This window comes from Zophobas morio, unplaced genomic scaffold, assembly GCF_036711695.1.
Source record: "Zophobas morio isolate AGI-343-1 ecotype UQ-CSIRO unplaced genomic scaffold, CSIRO_AGI_Zmor_V1 ptg000058l, whole genome shotgun sequence".
Taxonomy (NCBI): Eukaryota; Metazoa; Arthropoda; class Insecta; order Coleoptera; family Tenebrionidae; genus Zophobas; species Zophobas morio.
In genome coordinates this window covers 6,533,095-6,548,558 of record NW_026972163.1, presented here as the reverse complement: position 1 = coordinate 6,548,558, position 15,464 = coordinate 6,533,095, and the positions used below count along the sequence as shown (strand labels likewise).

Genomic DNA, 15,464 nt, shown 5'->3' with positions numbered 1-15,464 from the left:
GGGAAAAATACATTTGGACCGATGCCTGTGAAAACAGCTGAATTTCTGAAATCGCCTAATGCTCCTTCTGAGTATTGTTCGGTTGTTTGGTGTCCGTGCTATGAAGTACACATCAATACAAGAGAAAAAGTACAGCGCAAGTTTTTCAAATACTTATATGTATTTTATTAAATACGGTAGATATGCACAACATTGTGCGCACGCAGAACTATTAAATGAGTTTAATCAAGTACCATTAGCAGTAAGACCTAATTGCATGTCTGTCGTATTCCTGTTTAAATTAGTTAAAACTGCATATTCTATTCTGAATCTCTAACTGGACTGTTGCAGTTTCATGTACCTCATCCAAAATCTAGATTAATGTTAACCTTTGATTATAGCACACCTAAGACTAATAATCAGCATTATGTACTCGCTCATACTCACTATGTGTAGGAATTATAACAATATTAGCAAATATATAGATATATTTACTCATAGTCTAATAGACACATCTCTATTGAAATGCACGCCTTATGGAGTGGCACACTTTGTGCTTGATATAATAACATATTTTTATCCTTAAAATTGCTTCAAAGAGAATCTAAACAAAATTTCTCTAGCATTGTAAAACACAGCAACGTCAGGATTAGTGTTACATTGTGTATATTAACAATATGTTCATCTCCACTAAAAAGAAGCGAAAGCTTATTAAAGAAAAATACGCCAAGTTCTAATGTACGAGCGTTTCTAACAGTATTTTAGAATCGAGAAAATTTACCTTCCAAATTAAGTACAGAAATAGGTACAATAAATATATAATTTTCAGTTTTTTTAAGTATTTATTGTATCTAGTATGATCAGCTACAGACTTGTCATGATTGCAAAAATATCTCGATTTAAGTTGTTAGCACACATTTTTGCTCATAACTCCGAAGGTACGTACCACTACAGAAAATAGCAAACCGTGTGCTGCCAGACATTATTAATATTAATTAGGACGAAAAACTACGGATTCCTCCTAAAAATGACGAAAAAGGAAATGCTATGTTGTATATTCGCTCATACGGAAAAGAGATGTTTGTAGAGCGTCGCAAAACGACGCCAGTTAAAATGCGTCGCGCACGGTAGCAACTAGAGGGGTCTTATCGCTGATAAAAACACATCGAACCCTTTGGGAAAACGTTCAGTCTAGTTCGGTCGCGAGAGTTTTGGTTATCAACGTTTCTTATCATGTAGTAGACGACTTGTTCATCGATAAACTGTATACGGTAGCCACACAAATATGTACTCAATTGTTATAGAAATATTTTTATGAAATTTAATCTGTCGCGTGTGTATGTGTGTGTTACTATATTTTGCACGTATTTCGAGGAAAGTGGGACTGGTGTTTTGTGTGTGTCAGCTGTTTAGGTTTCTTGGTAGATTACCGTTAAAGTGAGTTTTGTATAAAAAACAACCTAGGAGTCAATACATTTCGTGTATTTTTCCTATCAACAGAGGATTAGCCATTTAACTTTATCTTATCAGAGCTACTGAACTACGGTTTTATAAAAGCAGGTATGACTTATTTAATAATTTAATTATTCAATCATATTTACTAAGTTTCGAATCGCAGGAAGTGAATTAGTAAAGAATTGGTCGAAGGTTATTTCGACAGAACTTCCCTAGCCGTTGTACAGTTCAACAAATCCGCTTTTTTGAAAAATTGTAAAATTTGATTTTGCGATTTTTTTTATGATAAGCTGTATAAAGTAAAAACCAGTGGTGTAAATAACACCCCCCAGCTACACGAGGGAGCAAATTCTCAAGGGAGCGCGATAGGCACAATTGCGAACCATGTGGAATATACATATTTAAAGCAGATAACCAACGGAAAAGTGTAGTCTCAATTTTTTAGTACATGCTTAACTTCGAGTATTTATGTTTATACTACTTCGAAAGAACTTAACAATTAGCATGTTCAGATAACCAGGCACCAGCACCACTTACTTAAAAAAAAATGATTAATTTTGAAGAATATTTATGCAGCAAAATTGTAACATAACGTCACCATTTCTTGGGGAGTATAAACGGACAAATTTCGATTAACAGTTTACCGTGCGTCCGATAACCTTAAAATTTTAAACAACATTCGGCTTTGCAACTTCAAAACTAACTTGTAAAGTATACCTAGTCGTTATAGAATGTTGATTTTTTTCCGAAAAATCTGAATATCTAGGGTAAAGAACACGGATTTATAAGTCACACATGCAGGAAATTTAAAGAACAGATTATTATCTGTGTGATAAAAATTGACAAAAACGACAGACAGACAGACGGAAACCGGCAACCTACTCCAGGATTCATGTAACGTGAGCAAATATGAAAGTAACCAGTCGACTCGGTTAAGTATTGGCTTACGCTCGGGAAGAAAAAGTCGACACAGACGGCAGACGATGAAAAGATGGAAACGAGAGACCTATTTATTCGTACTCTGGGCTTCATGAAACGTCAAGAAAACAAGAAAGTAGCCATTCGCCGAGTAAACTCCATTACAATACTTCCTTAGCGTTCACTTGGGAAGTAATGTCCGCCTATATTCAATTTAACTGTAGTTCTGTAGTTTTTGTTGAGTTGCCGTTAATTATTTGAACGTGCTTCTTTGGAAATACATATAAAGGTAGGAGTTAAGCATGTACTCAAACATTCAGAAAAAATGTTTTCCCGTTGGATATCTGTTTTAAATATATCTCATATTGTCCGCACTTGTGTGGACTGTGCGTGCCCCTTTGGAATTTTGGCATTCGCGCGCAGGGGATGCGGGGGTATTATTTACGCCACCGTTTCTTTATACACTGTTACTGCTACCTACTATCAATTTTTTGTAGTATGTATCAAGGTTATTACTTATTACAAATTAAATGTTTCAAAATCAAATCGTATAATTTTTCAAATGAGGGGGATTTGTCGGTCTATACCTCGGGAGCGAGGGAAGTTCTATCGAAACCACTGTGAGTGATTGCTGTCAAGTTTTATATGTATGTTGATGGTAAAACACCAAAATTTTGCATGGTAAACGCCATTTAAATTTTATAAATCAACTTGCTCCTGTACTTGTGTTTTTGCGGATGATTTTTACTTCCCGAGCGTAAGCCAAGGAAGTATTGTAATCGAGTCGTCGACCGACTCTCTACTTTTACGTTTTCTCGACCTTTCATGACTCCTACAGTACGAAGAAATAGGTCTCCCTTTTCCGTCTGTCTGTCTGTGTGTCCGTCGGTCCATCTGTCCGGCTGTCTGCCCCTCTGTACCGGATTTTTATTAAACAGATAATCTCCGAAAGTACTGCACGGATTGTTGTCAAATTTTTTACTTATATTAGGAATATCATGCAGATGGTAAAACACTAACCAAAATTTGTCTAATCATCCCCACCAATAATGACATCACTTCAAAATTGTACATAGGAAATGGGTTTTAAATTATATAAAATAACATTGTCCTTTCTACACATGTAGTTTATGTGACCGTGTTGAGTTTTTACACGAAACGTAGAAATTTTTGGGAAAAAGTTAGAATCATAAAGCAACATTTTGCAATTTAATTTTGAATCTGCAAGACCAAATGCTTTGAAATCTTGCAGACGTTTTGAAGTTATTGTAGGCATGGTAACTTTTTAGTCAAAATGTATAGTTTTTCAACCCTAAAAAATTTATGACATCATCTCAAAATTTTGCTTAATAAATCCTATCTAAAATGTGCAAAATAACTATGATCAGCCTATACTTGTAATTTATCATTGCATTAATATTTTTTTAGATTTGCTTATAAAGGGTGCCTCAAGAAAATTAATGTATCAGTCAATTTATTTTATTTATTAAATTAGAAACGACCCACTCTATTTTCCCAGGAGATTTTGGGAATATAATAGGACTGTAATTTGTAGTATTACACTGCACCAGTCCAAGTTGATATAACGTGTCCTTGCAAAAATGTTGATGACGTCATTACAATTTTTTTTATTGGTTAAATTAAGAACGAGTCACCCCCTGTGCTCGGAAATGTGAAGAATACGCACTTATTTATATAATAATTGTGGTTTAATTAATAATAATCATTTTAGAATTGTGGGAATGGGACTATTTGGCGCAAAGCCAACTTGGCGCAGGGATACTTTGGCGCAAGCCATCTTGGTGCTAGTAGGTCGGTATATAATATAAAAAATATTTATTGTTCGTACTGTGGTTTACACCCTGTTATTTATGCTAAGTGTAGGCAACCAAATACACAGTTTCATTCGCACAAATTCCAATAACTAAATGATCCACAGAGCAAGAAGTTCCACAACGTTCTACAACTAGTTGCATAAATATAGTTCACAGTCTTTTATAGGATTCAAAAGAAATATTCAATCATGTAGATGCTGTCAAACATGGAAGAATGTATGAAGAGCAAGCACGTCAGCAATTGGAACTCCAGCTCCATTCTCCAATAAAAAAATATGGACTGTTCATAGATAATGAGTATCCATTCCTGGGTGCGCCACCTGATGGGTTAATTGGAAATGACGTCATTGTAGAGATAGAATGCCCATTTTCAGCATTTAATACTCATAGATGTTGCGAAAGAAAAATCACATTTTGGAGAAGTGATATGTCAGTCAATAAAAATCATTCCTGGTATTATCAAACTCAGGGACAACTGAGGATAAAAAATAGGAAAAAATATGTACTTGCTGTCTGAACCTCGGAGAGTGAACCACTAAAATTGGAAAATATAAATCGAGACGATGACTTTTGGAAAGTAAAGATGGAAGCGAAGTTGGTTAATTATTATAAAGTTGATCCTCGTCACACTCGAAATATGCGCATTAGGGACCCATATATTACAGAAGCTGTTCAAGGAAAAACCTAGATTTTTTTTTGTACTTCTAAAGATATAAAACTTTGAAAACATTAACTGTTTTTTAATTAGTAGGTATCTAACTTTTTTCATTGATTAATTTTTAAAAATATACATGTATATTCATATTATTTCATATTATGTCTAGCTCTCCCTGGTTGTGTGATAAAAGTGTTTTCGCTGTTTTAGAGTTTTTCTTTCGATTAAATTAAATATTACATATAATACACAGTAAATCTGAATTTTTATTCAGTGAAAATATTTTTGTACAGTTCTCTATATAAAAAATGTCTCACAATTTTGATGTTCCTTTCTTTTTACTTCTTCTCTCGTTTCCATCTGTTGGTTGTTATTAGACAGATAATCTCTGAAACTACTGGTTTTATGGTTATTTGTCACTAATTTGCGCAATTTTACATAGCGATGTATCAATAAAATATTAACATCAGCGAACCCAAATATTCATATGACAGGCTTAAACTGATTTATTGCTATTTAAAATTAAGTCACCTTTAGGGGAAAAAAGTACCGCAATAATTAACGGCACATTCAGTAACAATCAACAAATTCTGTTGCTTTTTGTTAATGCTAAATATTGAAGTTTCCTTATTAGAGCGTAATTTGTTTAATTATACTACGCCATTCATCTGCGGCACCCAGTTGACACTCAATAGCGGCGGGTTTCGTGTTACATTAGGTACGAATCGGTATCATTTAGATTCTAGTAAGAACTTTTTCACAGACGGTACCAATAATTCAGTAGTGGGGTGGCCGTCAACCCCGCCTCCAACAATACGTTTTTTCGTCGTACCAACCCCTCTAAAACTCAACGGCACGGTCCAGATTTCTCTTAAACGTTATTTTATCTCTTACTATACTAAATAAGTTTTAACATACTTTTTAATATTTGTCCATAGAAATATATAATCTTTGCAATTATTTTGTTGAGTTACTCGAAACTCTATTTCTATTCAGAAATAAAACAAATTATGTTCGTAGCAAAATGTTTTCTTTATTTCACTCAGAATCGACCGTACAGGGTTATTCATGTCAAACTCCATGTCTAAAAAATTAAAGACGCAACCAGATATACAAATTTCAAACCTTTACATTAACGCAGTGTCAGATACTATCATGTTAAAACTGGTATTTCGTCAAAGTTGATCCAGAGTGTGTTCAAATGACGAAAAGATTGATGTGATTTTGATCTATGGTAACCTTCACGATTGTATACCGAACATTATCCCTACGGGAGGTTCCCTGATGAGCTCTTGTTTTGAATTTGTGTGTTTTTAACTTTAATCAAATAATTGATAAAACCAAACTATGTTTAACTTAAAACAGAGATGATGGTAAATATCAAAGACGTCTATGAAATTGTACTACTAGTTGCGTTTTGAAATGTTAAGGCGTTGAGCTTCTCGTGAATAACCCTGCTACTAGACATTTCAGACAGTTATAAAACACGTAAAATTAAAATTGGATTAATTAAAAATGTAATAAAATTTAAAATTTTCAGAAGTAATAATTACTCAAGTTCCGCTCTCGAGAGCTTCTCTCCCACACCAATATTGTTAGCCTTAATTTTACAAACTGCTTAATTTAAATTAAATAAAAATTATCTGGGTGATAACTTAACTCAATATTTCTAACGGACTGATTCTAATTTAGTAATTGCTTACGGGTAACTGCCTGTTTATTCATTTTCCTATCCAACTGGATTTTCACGCATTCAAATATCTATTGAGCTACTTATTTCAGTAGGTATGTATGTCACTTCCCTTCCCCATTTTTATTATAGCCGTATTTATTTGCTTACTTACATATTTCAGGGGCCAGACGAGTTCTGTTAAATAACTTTAGACCAATTCATTTTTTGCGCATTCTGATATCTTAAGACAACTAGGGAAAATTATTACTTCGAATTGATAAGTTCTTTCAGCATTCTTTTGGAGATCTAATGAGAGAAACTATGAATTCAAACATGTCCTTTGCGTTTTCATTTTATATACTGTTAAAACCATTATATAGTTGAATGTATTGTTACGATTTACGGGTATTAAATCGGCGTGGATAAAATTCAAAGGTTTTTTCCTCAGAAATAAAAATTTACACGACTAGCTATACAGCGAAAATATAACAACTAATAATTCCAACTCAATTTAGACTCATCACTCGACTCGGTTGGATTAGATTAGACTAGGCTGCTCCCGACGGTGGTGTTTATTTAAATCCAAACAAAATTAAAAATCTCTTTCGAGGTTGTTCTGGAATCCACCAACCATCGAGACTTCCCGAGACTTTCGATGCACCACTTCCAGGCTTTTCTTTAGTGGAACGCCGTCGTCACCGATGATGAGTCACCACTTATTGTCGTACACTGTCGTACATACGAATTTTTTCGAAAGGAGACTAGATGCTGTATTGTTGCATCGGCCCTCTCGCCCTTGCACCAACTCGACAACGGACCCAGAAAAATCTCTTCCTAACTTTAGAAAACGTCTTGTTGATTCCAAAATGAGCACCTGAACCCCCGTGTATCTCTCGAAGTACTTCCTTGTTTCTGATGGCCGGAAACACCTACTACATGATGGTTGTTTTCTTGTTTGCTCGCTTAAGCAATCCGTTCTCGACACGTAGACAGTCCCACTGAGCCTATAATGCCTTGAAAGAGGGTGACTCGTCTGATATTTTCGGTCAGCCCGGCCATTCAACCCCTTCTTTCCATTTGAGCCATGGCTCGATATCCACGTCCTCCTCTTGGCCTTTTCTAAGCTCGGCCGTACTCCATTCTTCATCCTCTACGACTGTTGTCCTTCTAGAGTTGAACGAGGTTTCGTACTGCTCGAGCTTGTCGCAGTATTTGCAGCTCTTACACGGTCTTTTCGATGAAGAGTGTGAAGCTTAGCAGCAGCTCTGTGTCGAATCTTCGAGAGGGACTGTTGGAAACGTTCAGCCATCTAGCCACTTGTCCAAGATTCTTCATCTGAAGGAGCCATGTGAGGGCTGCGTGATCGATTCTAATCAGGAATTTGCGTCCACAGAGACAGTTACGGAACAACGACCGTAACAATCACCAACAATTCTTTCCTCGTGGTGCAGTAGTTCATTTCGAGTTTCGAAGGTACGCTGATGACGTTTTCTTCATTGTCCTGAGCCTGTAACAATACGGCACCTATTCCGATGTTATTCGCGTCAAGATGAACATTTTCGATGATTGAGGTGGACGAAGAGGACTAGAGCATAGTGCATTCTTCAATCTTTTGTAGCCTTCCTCACATTCAGCAGTCCAATTAAACTGAAAGTTCAAATCCGTTAGCCTGTGCAGAGAAGCAGCAATATCAGCAAACCTTCTATAGTATGTGCATAATCGCAAGAAACTCCTGACTTGGTGTTTATCTCTTGGTATTGTCCAATCGCGAATCGTATTGACCTTTGTTCCCGTAGTCTTGATCCCATTTTCCGGAATAGTATGTCTCAGAAATTCTTCTTCTTTTTTGGAATTGATTTCTTTGGATTCAACTTCAAGTTTGCCTCCTTCATTCGACTGAATAGTTCTTCTAGGTTGGTCCTCAAATATCTTCGACATTACCATTATATCATTTAAATAAACCAAACATATCTTTCATGTGAGCCCTCGCACTACCATCTCCATTAGCATCTCAAAAGAAGCCGGAGCACTACACACAGTCCAAAAAACATTACGGTAAATGAATGCAAGCCGCCTCCGAAAGAAAAGGCGGTCTTTTCCTTATCTTCTGGACGAATACCATCTTGCCAGTAGCCGCTTTTGATGTTCAACGTGGAGAATCAGACGGATCCTGCTAATGTTTTGAGCGTGTCATCAATTCGGGAAAGCGAGTAACTGTCATTCTTGGTTACATCGTTTACTTTCCTGTAGTCTACCCCGAATCTCGTCGACCCATCTTTTTTGGTGACTAGCACTACAGGCGACGACTATGAACTGTTTGATTACTCTATAACGCCTTTATCGAACATTTTCCGTATCGGTTTCTCATCTTCTTCTTGTTTTGTCCAAGTTACTGTACATGATTGGTTTCGCGTCTGCAATGTTCATCCGATGTGGCAGTATGTTTGTGCACCCAGAGGCCTGTCCAAATTCTACTGTATTTCTGCAGAAACTCTTGCCACTTTCCGTTGATGATTGGCTAGATGACCAAGCTCTAGGGCATGAATTTCTAAGTTGCTTTTTATAATTAACTAGCTTTTCACCCGCGGCTTCGCTCGCGTAGACGATTCATTGTATTGAAGAGCATTATTATCAACCTTCAAGTAAAAAATGTGTTGAAGGACATTAATACAATTTCCAGTAAAAATCGACTTCAAAAATGTTTGCTCATAGAAACTTTGTCACCCCCTTTCATCTTGTTAGGGGTGGAATCTCGAAACAATCTGAAATACGTGTTTCATTATTTGTGTTGAAGAGTATTAATACCAACTTCCCCGTAAAAATTTTCATTTACAGTAGAAATATTTTCCCATACAAACTTCGCCACCACTTTACACCCCCTTAGGGGTTGAATCTCGGAAAATGTTTAAATACGGGTTTCATTATTTGTGTCGAAGGGCATTAATACCAAGTTTCACGTAAAAATTTAAATATACAATAGAAATATTTTCCCATACAAACTTAGCCTCCACATTTCACCCCCTTACGGGTTGAATTTTAGAAAATGCTTAAAGACGGGTTTCATTATTTGTATTGAAGAACATTAACACCAAGTTTCACGTAAACATTTCAATTTGTAGTAGAAATATGGTTCCTATACAAACTTAGCCGCCCAAACTTAGACACCACTTTGCACCACCTTAGGGGTCGAATCTCCGAAAATGCTTAAATATGTATTTCCTTATTTGTGTTGAAGAGAATTAAAATGTACCAGGTTGCACGTAACGATGTAAATTTTACAGTAGACATATTGGTCCTATACAAATATTATCACCCCTTTTCACCCCCTTCTTAAACGATCCCTCCAGTATAAAATGAACATTGTCTCCAAATTTCACCTTTCTAGCATTAGCGGTTTGGGCTGGTTGTTGATAGGTCAGTCGGGACATTGCCTTTTATAAATAAAGAAGATTAATAATTTTATATGGTGTATTATCAATGTCATGGAGATGATAAAACGCTCACCAAACTTTGGTTGTACATTGGAAATTTAAAATTTAAAGATTGTTTAAACTAACACTCCTGCATGTGTAGTTTATGAATCCGTGTTTACTTCTATTGAAGACTTCCAGTTTTCTGAAAAAAAAAAACAAAACTATATAAAAATATTTTGCAATTTATTTTTGTTTATAGGAAGTATGGTAACTTTTTAATCAAAATACATTTCTATATCCCCCAAAAAATTGATAATTTTGCTGAATATATTATTTAAAATGTGTCCATACTTGTGATTTATCATTGCTTTCATATTTTTTTAAATTGCTTATAAACGGTAACTCAAAAATTAATGAAAAATCAACCAATTTTAATGATTAAATCAGGAACTACCAAACCGAATGCTTTGAAATATTACACGTTTTAAAGTTATCATTAGCATGGTGAGTTTTTTAATTAAAATATAAATATTTGGTGGTTACCCCAAAAAATTAATGACGTCGTCTCAAAATTTTGCAAATAAATCCTATCGAATATGTATTCGATAGGATTTATTTGCAAAATTATGAGGGCCCTTACAAGTTAATATAAAGATATTAACTTGTAAGGGTCCCCATAAAAAAATAAGATTGGCAAAATAAAATTTTAAAAGTTTTAGAAAAAGCTGGATATGTTTTCTTTTAGTTACTTCAACGGCGAGAAAAGTTTTGTCGAAATAACCTTCAACCAATTTTTTAGAATTGTTTCTACAGGCGAATGAATTTATTTTACTGATTAAATCAGGAACTACAGAACCGAATGCTTTTTAAAATCTTGCATCCAAAAAATTTGACAAAAATCAATCCAGTACTTTTGGAGACTACCTATTTAATAAAAATCCGAACAGACGATAGACAGACAGACAGACCGAAGTTGGAGACCTATGTTGTCGTACTAGAGGGGTCATGAAATATCGAGAAAACATGAAAATATCCGCTCAGTTACATCACTTCCTTCGTTTGCGCTCGGGAAATAAAAAAAATTGGTCTAAAGAGTTTAGACAGTACTTCCCTCGCTGTCGGAAACTTGACGACTGCATGGCTATTGTGTTTTTTTCTCATTACATTTTTGTAGTGGGAATTTAAAAAAAATTGCGATGACGTCATCAACATTTTTGCAAGGACACGTATATCAGTTGGGATAGATGTAGTGTAATACTAAGAATAAAATTATTGTATTCCCAAATTTTCGGGAAAATGAATTGGGTCGTTTTGAATATTGATTTTTTATAATCAATAAAATAACGAAACAATTTACTCACGTATACGGCAACTGAAAATCGCTTATGTATAAACATTCTTAATTTAGGATGACAAGCGTAACAGCATACGTGAGAGTCAAACAGAGAAACTGTAAACAAAACGACCATCGGTTTTATTGCTTCGACTTCCGCTTATTATATAAAACATTGGGTTTTATTTTTATTTTTGACGGTGAAATTCACAATTGGTTGATTATAAACATGTCTATTCCACATTCGCGGAACCTATAGTCAGCGCATAAAACAAATGCACGTCTGTAATGTTAAAGTGGATGTAAATAAGCGTGCTACCCTTATGTTTCAACCGAGTTTTTACTTTAAAAAATTTTGTGTCTACCAAATTGGGTTGGTCCAATGTAATACTAATAATAAGTGTTGCCTTTCATATAATCAATAAAATAAATTGACTTCATTAATTTTTTTGAGCCACCTCTAAAAAATATGAATGGAATGATAAATCACAAGTACAAACTCATCATATTTTTTGCATTTTAGATAGGATTTATTCAGCAAAATTTAAGGGTGACGTCATCAATTTTTTTAGGAGGGATGAACAAATACATTTTGAACAAAAGTTTACCATGCTTATAAGAACTTTAAAATATCTCCAAGATTTCAAAGCATTCGGTTTTGTAATTCCTGATTAAATCGATAAAATAAATTCACGCATTCATTTTTTTTTTGAGTCACCCTGTATATGCAAATCCAAAAATATGAATGGAATGATAAATCACAAGTACAGACTCATCATATTTTGTACATTTTAGATAGGATTTATTCAGCAAAATTTTGGGGTGACGTCATCAATTTTTTAGGGAGGATGAGCAAATACATTTTGATAAAAAATTTACCATGCTTATAATAACTTTAAAACATCTCCAAGATTTCAAAGCATTCGGTTCTGTAAATCCTGATTAAACCAATAAAATAAATTCATGCATTCATTAATTTTTTTGAGACACCCTGTATATGCAAATCCAAAAAATACGATTGGAATGATAAATCACAAATACAGACTCATCATATTTTGTACATTTTACATAGGATTTATTCAGCAAAATTTTGGAGTGACGTCATCAATTTTTTAGGGGGGAAGAGCAAATACATTTTGATAAAAAATTTACCGTGCTTATGATAACTTTAAAACATCTCCAAGATTTTAAAGCATTCGGTTCTGTAATTCCTGATTAAATCAATAAAATAAATTGACGCATTCATTAATTTTTTTCAGTCACCCTGTATATACAAATCGAAAAAATATGAATGGAATGATAAATCACAATTACAGACTCATCATATTTTTCACATTTTAGATAGGATTTATTTACCAAATTTTAGCGTGAGGTCATCAATTTTTTTAGGGAGGGATGAGCAAATAAATTTTGATAAAAAATTTACCATGCTTATGATAACTTTAAAGTATCTCCAAGATTTCACAGCATTCGGTTCTGTAATTCCTGATTAAATCAATAAAATAAATTGACGCATTCATTAATTTTTTTGACTCACCCTGTATATGCAAATCGAAAAAATTTGAATGGAATGATAAATGACAAGAAGAGACTCACCATATTTTGTACATTTTAGATAGGATTTATTCAGCAAAATTTTGTGGTGACGTCATAAATTTTTTAGGAGGGGACGACCAAATACATTTTGATCAAAAATTTACCATGCTCATGATAATTTTAAAACATCTTCAAGATTTCAAAGCATTCGGTTTTGTAGTTCCTGAGTAAATCAGTAAAATAAATTTTGCGCATTCATTAATTTTTTTGAGTCACCCTGTATATGCAAATCCAAAAAATATGAATGGAGTGATATATCACAAGTACAGACGCATCATATTTTGTGCATTTTAGATAGGATTTATTCGGCAAACTTTTGAGCTGACGTCATCAAGTTTTTGGAGGGGATAACCAAATATATTTTGACTAAAGATTTATGATGCTCTTTAGAGCCTTAAAACATCTGCAACATTTTAAAACATTCGGGTTAGCAGATTCAAAATTAAATTGCAAAATGTTGTTTTATGATTTTGAGTTTTTTTCCAAAAATCTGGACATTTCGGGTAAAAACTGAATTCGGAGTCCTAAACTACATGTGTAGGACTATGTTATTTTATACAATTTAAGACCCATTTACTATGTACAATTTTGAAGTGACGTCATCGCATTAGTGGTGGGGATGATTAGACAAATTTTGGTTAGCGTTTTACCATCTACATGATATTCCTAATATAAGTACAAAATTTCACAACAATCGGTCCAGTACTTTCGGAGATTATCTGTCTAATAAAAATCCGGGACGGCAGACGGACAGACGGACAGACGGACAGACGGACGGAAATGGGAGACCTATTTCTTCGTCTTCTAGGGGTCATGAAAGATCGAGAAAACGTAAAAGTAGAGAGTCGACCGACGGACTCGATTACAATACTTCCTTTGCTTACGCTCGGGAAGTAATTATGGATTTTAGCAAACAAAAATTGGTCTAAGGTTATTTCAACATAACTCCCGTCGTTCTTAAAATACAGTCCAACAAATCCCGTTTCCTTGAAACATTATAAAATTTGATTTTGCAATTTCTGTTTCGTGATTACCTCTATGAAATAAAAAACAGTGGCGTAAATACCACCCTGTGTGGCGCGGGGGCGTAACTTCCAAGAAGGCGCGATCCGTACATGTGCGGACAATATAAAATATATTTAAACCATAACCAGCCAGGATTATGCAGTTTATATATAAAATTTTATAACATGGGCTGAGGAAGATTTAACGGATTAGTTCCACTGCAGTTTACATCTGCTCAGAGTGTTAATAACGGCTGTTTTTTACACCATTATTTTCTATCATTATTCTTTCAGATGAAAATTTCACAAAATATTTTTTAACTTTTTCGAACTTCACTGAAACAATTTTAGTTTGACACTAGATGTAAAAATCATGGTGTTGTTAAAGATCACATAATCAAAAAATTGTTACTCATCTGATAACTACATACAATAGATAAAACAGAAAAGTATAGATACGCAAACGGTTTATCTTATCAGTTTCATAAGCACACAAAAATAAATTCTTTAGTGGTCGACATATCAAAATATAATTTACAACACTTTATTGCTGGCATAATTTGCTTGGCGTGATTTTATTACGATTTTTATCAGTTATAAAGATTTTGGTATATTTAATAAAAAAATTCAAATAAATGATACCACTGTCATAAATGTAACTCTTATTTTTAATTCTGAGCTAAAAAATTGGTCGAAAGTATTTCAAAAGAACTTCCTTCGTCTTGAATGTACAGTCGGACAAATACAGCTTCGAATATTTATCAGATTTAACGTTGAGAATTTTTTTGGTTTGTTAAAGTACAGGTAAAGAACCATCATAGCATAATACATTTCTAATGAGTTTTTCCCTATAAAAATTTTTTGATGACGTCATCAACATTTTAGCAAGAACGCGTATATCAATTTGGTGCAGTGTAATAGTGTCAATAACAATACTGTATCCTCAAATTTTCAGGAAAATGGGATGGGCAACAAAACATGTCGCCTCATTCATTAATCTTTTTGAGTCATCTCGTATAAACATGTAAAAAAAATGGTCGAAAGTTGTTTCCTCTCACCTAAAATATAATGAAACATATGCAATATTCTCGAGCTGAGTTTTTCTTTACACAATTTTATGATGATGTCATCAACATTTTTCCAAGGACACGTAGGTATATCAACATACTGCATTATTAGATATTTTTTAAATTTGCTTACACAGGGTGCCGATGACTGAGTTCGTTTATTTTATTGATTTAATCAAGAATTGCAACATTGAATACTTTGAAAACTTGCAGACGTTTTGAAGTTGCTGTGAGCATTGTAAATTTTAATCAAAATGTATCTATTATGTACCCCAAAAAATTCATGACGCCATCTCAAAATTTTGCTGTAAAAATCTTGTCTAAAATGTGCAAAATGTGATCAGTCCATATTTGTAATTTATCATTCCATTCAGATTTTTTACATATGCTAATACAGGGTGACTCAAAAAAAAAAATGAATCAGTCAATTTATTTTATTGAATAAATCAAGTGTTTCAAAACTGAATACTTTGGAACCTTGCAGATGTTTTAAAGTTGTTGTAAGCATGGTTTACTCAAAGGATTTATCTTGGTTTG

General features: G+C 34.0%; 1 protein-coding gene and 1 long non-coding RNA gene across 4 annotated transcripts in view; one reads left to right on the top strand and one right to left on the bottom strand.

Moving 5' to 3' along the window:
- The window catches only part of LOC135143095 (frizzled-2), a 140,153-nt gene that overhangs the window by 35,503 nt on the left and 89,186 nt on the right, over positions 1–15,464 (top strand). For 2 of the 3 annotated variants that reach the window (XM_064074949.1, XM_064074945.1), the window contains exon 1: positions 1,179–1,539. The exons of the other annotated variant lie outside the window; for it this stretch is intronic. The gene's annotated coding sequence lies outside the window, so the exon portion shown is untranslated. Of the gene's footprint in view, positions 1–1,178; positions 1,540–15,464 lie in introns of those variants that run through there. 3 annotated transcript variants of the gene reach the window in all.
- On the bottom strand, positions 9,969–14,020 carry LOC135143097 (uncharacterized). Its single transcript, XR_010282675.1, has 2 exons — positions 13,891–14,020; positions 9,969–10,129 (listed from the first exon to the last, which is right to left on the bottom strand). It is a non-coding gene; the product is annotated as an uncharacterized LOC135143097 (long non-coding RNA).